Below are 4,417 nucleotides of genomic sequence, written 5' to 3' on the forward strand. Positions count from 1 at the left end.
ATGATATGCTAAAGGTGATTTTTTAAAGACATGCTATAGACTAGGATGTCATCAAAATACAGTGCTATAAATTTACTATGAAAAGATCATAAGACATGGTTCATAAGTCTCATAAAGGTCCTAGTGGTATTTGTCAAACCTAATGCATTACTAACCACTCATACAAACCATATTTGACCCTAAATGTAGTTTTTCACTCATCTCCAGACTTCAGCTTAATTTGGTGGTAACCACTCTTAAGATCTATTTTGGTAAACATGGTAGATCCACTAAGATCGTCCAACATATGATTTAACCTAGGGATAGGGTGTTTATCCTTTACTGTAATTTTGTTGACAACTCAACAATCAACATATATCCTTCAGGACCCATCTTTTTTAGGTACAAGTAACACCAAAACAACAAAAGGGCTCAAACTCTCTCTAACATGTCCTGTACCTAACAACTCCTCCACTTGTCACTGAAGTTCCTTTGTCTCCTCCATATTACTTTGATAGGCTTGGTGGTTAGAAATTAAAGTGCTAGATATAAAATTGATATGATGTTTAATCCCTTGTACTGGTGGTAGACCATTTTGAATCTCCTCTAGGAAAACATCTTCATATTCCTACAAAAGATAGAAAATAAGACTAAGTAAATTTGTGTCAAAGTCAAATAAATTTAAATAAGCTTCTTTATACCAAAGTATAATTAGGCTTCTCTTATCACAAATAGCTCACTTCACCTCTCTCTCTCCCCTAGATATGTGCACTATTTTTTATTTTCTCTCTCACTCTTTCTCATTGGGTCTTCTTTATTTTTTTGGGCCTTTTTTATACTCAGTGGGCTATTTTAATTATTTTTAGCCCTTTTTTTCTCTCGGTAGATCATTCTTTTTCTTTATTAACCTCCTTTCCTCTCAATGGGTAATTTTTTTTCTTTTCAACCTCCTTTCTTTCTTTTTTTTCTTTTTCTTAATATTCATCAAAATACTTTTAAATTTTAATATGATCAGTGTAGACCACTTAGGCGATAGTTGTGTCAGAATATGCTTCAGGTCATCTAAATGCAACAAGTAGTATTCTTGTACCTTCATGAGATATCTATCTATCATACCGCCATGGGCGTCTAAGAAGAATATGACTTACGTGTATGGGATGACATCATAGCATACTTCATCCTTTTACTTGCCGATAGAGAAAGGGATCTTGACTTGTTTGGTTATCATGACTTATTCGCATTCATTCAACCAACATAATCTGTAAGGATCAAGGTGTTTAATGCATGATAACCCTAACTTGTCAACAAGCAGAGTGCTAGAAACATTAGTACAACTGCCTCCATCTATGATTAGGCTGCATACCTTCCCATTCACATGACTCCTGGTGTGAAAGATATTTTTTCTCTAATCGTTGTCCTCTTCTTTCGCTTTAATATTTAGAGCTCTCTAGATAACAAATATCTCACCCTGCAATAGGGTCATTATACTATCTTCACAATCATCTAGTAATGTTCTACTATCATCATCACTACTGTACTCATTGGCACTCTTTATCTCCCAATCGTCTTGCAACAACATGATCTTCTTGTTGGGGCACTGCAAAGCGATGTGTCCAACTCCAAGACACTTGAAACACTTGATAGAATATTGTTTTTTACTAGAAATAGGTTGTTTAGTGTTACTTTTAAACTCAGTGGAGTTGGTTTTGTCCCTCCATTCTTTAAACCTCTTTGTCTCCTCTCTCCTCGGCATCTAGAAATATACTGAGGAGTAGATTAGAAACTTGCTCTGGAAGAATCTCTATACTTTAGCTGACTTTTTATTTTCATAACCATTACACCATCTCTTTTATGTCTATACAGTGGTGTAGCTTTACAGCATTGACAATCTCTTAGTTTAGGCCACTCAAAAATTGAGCCATAGTGGCTTTGGACTCTCATAAACTCTGGTCCTAATCATTGTCATCTCTATCTCTTTCTAGTAATGTGACATCCTGAATGTCCATGGGGCAACGATATCCTAGTGAGCAATCAAAATATAAGCATTTAAATTATAAACATGAAAATTTACATCCCTTACAATAAATACAAGCAGTATATTGAGGCAACATGGTCATCATTTCCTATTTACAAAATTATAGATAACCTATTATTTACAGATTTCTAGTCTCATAAAATACAAAAGTCTTTACATCACTCCTAATCCTCACGAAAATGATACCGACAATACTCAGACAGGAGATCTACCAAGTTATCTGGGGGAATTGGATTAGTGTGAGCTTCAATAACTTAATAAGAATAACAGTAATAAAGCAACACAAGCAACGTTTAAAAACATATATTAATGCCATCTGTGAGAAAACATATTTTTTATATCAAAATCCATAAAATTTAATGCCACTTATTAATCAATTCCATTTCATTATATCCCATTGCCATTATCCAAATACAATAGTGCATGAGCACGCATTTCATTTCATATCAGTAGTAATCAAATCATTTCCTTACGCTCAATAACATATTCAATCAATCAATATACACACACCAGACTCGGACTCTGACTCATAATTGAAGTATTAACATAGAGTATTATATTAACTAAGTTTCATTGGTTACATACCTTCGCAAAAAGCTGCTTATACCTATTCCAAGGAAGGCATAAGGGACATCGACTACCACCATGAATGGGTACCTTCAATTAATTACAATCGTCACAATTACATCACAATATTTGTATAATAAATACAATCACTCTTTCACTCAGGGCATCATTATACAATATCACTCCAGTCTCCTAGGTCCAACTCTTTTTTGATTATGAACACCATAGGTCCAGTTCCCCATGAATGACTTAACATCTTAGTCCCAACTCCCCACTAGAGTGGAACACATAAGCCATCCATAGTATAGGGCTCCAAAAACCATATAAATCATAGCCCTCTAAGAAAACCAGGTTAAACAAATTTAACTAGACAATTGTGTTGCTTACATGTTATTAAACCCTTCAAATTATTTTCTTTCTAATTTATTATTCTATTCTAATCCTAGGCCCAGACCAACTCTCTTTGTTCCTTATCTCTTTATCTTTCTCTTTTTTTTCTTTTCACTTTTCATTTAATAATTGCTTATTTATTTTAATTCCATTTCAAACCTAATTATTCTATTTAACTTTTCATTAATTTTTCCATAATTCCAATTTATTAATTTGCTTTTCTCATTTTCTTAATTTAGCCATTAAATTTTCATTTTCTTATTTCTTAATTTTACAAGTAGCTAGGAACCAACCTGCGAATGAGGGATTTTCCCTGTAAGCCCGTACTCTTGGCATATGTTGCCAAAATCTACAAGGCCCTCTTAGCGGGCATACACCTGGTAGGACCACACGACTCACTGAGCTTGCTGTTCGGGGCAACATACCAGAGGGGCATTTGTCTAGGTGCTTTAGGGTGCCCAGATACATGTCCCGTGCGTATGTGCATGCACACCTCACACGGCACAGTGCTTGTCGCAGGCCCTCTTGGCGCAATAAAGGCACCTGTCAAAGTTTCATGCATGTGCACAACGTGCTGCAAAAATGCAATGTGCCAAGGGATCTGTCACGACACTTTGGGTGCCTGGGCAATGTCCCGCGTGCACCCCATGCATGACCATGTAGTGTCTATCCTTTTTACCGGCACTTTGGTGCCCAAATAGCTACAGACATAGGCAAACATGACTCTTCTATCATTTTTTGCCTTTTTCTTTCATTTGTCATTTTTGTAAACCATCAAAACACATTTTCAAGCATTGGTAAACATCATACATCACCATTCATCATAGAAAAACACAATTTAAACATAAAAAATATGCATGAACACACCCATACTTTCACTTTCGACTTAAAACAGTAGTTAATGATGATTTTGCATAATTCTTACCATTTAAATGTATCTAAAAATTTTATTATTTATATTAGAGTGATTACTACTATTTTTGCCCCATTGAAGAACCAAAGAAAAGCCCAAATGCATGAGAGAATTGTTTCCTACATAAGAGAAACAACCTATAATCTAGATTTCAAGAGTGATTCTACCATAGGGATTTGGTTTACAATAATCCTAAGATATTATTTAACTCATTTCTAACCTAAGAATTCAAGAGAAATGAAAATGGAAGTTAGAAACAAAAGGTACGGTTAGGTTACCTGCAACAAACTATTGTGCCAACTGTGTAGAATAAGTAAAGCTTCTGTTAAAGCTTTACTTGTAGTTTGCTCAAGTATTCTATTAGTGAAGGATGGATTACCAATTGAGGATAAGTTTTGAAGATACTTAGAGGGAAAAGGTTTACCTATCAAAGAGAAGAAGGTGTCATACCCTTTGCACACACACAGACACACTCCCTCACTAGTTTTATATTTTGTTTTCTATTTCTCTCTACTACTCTCTTTATTTTCTCT

This window comes from Carica papaya, chromosome 9, assembly GCF_054855325.1.
Source record: "Carica papaya isolate Zhongbai chromosome 9, ASM5485532v1, whole genome shotgun sequence".
Lineage (NCBI taxonomy): Eukaryota > Viridiplantae > Streptophyta > Magnoliopsida > Brassicales > Caricaceae > Carica > Carica papaya.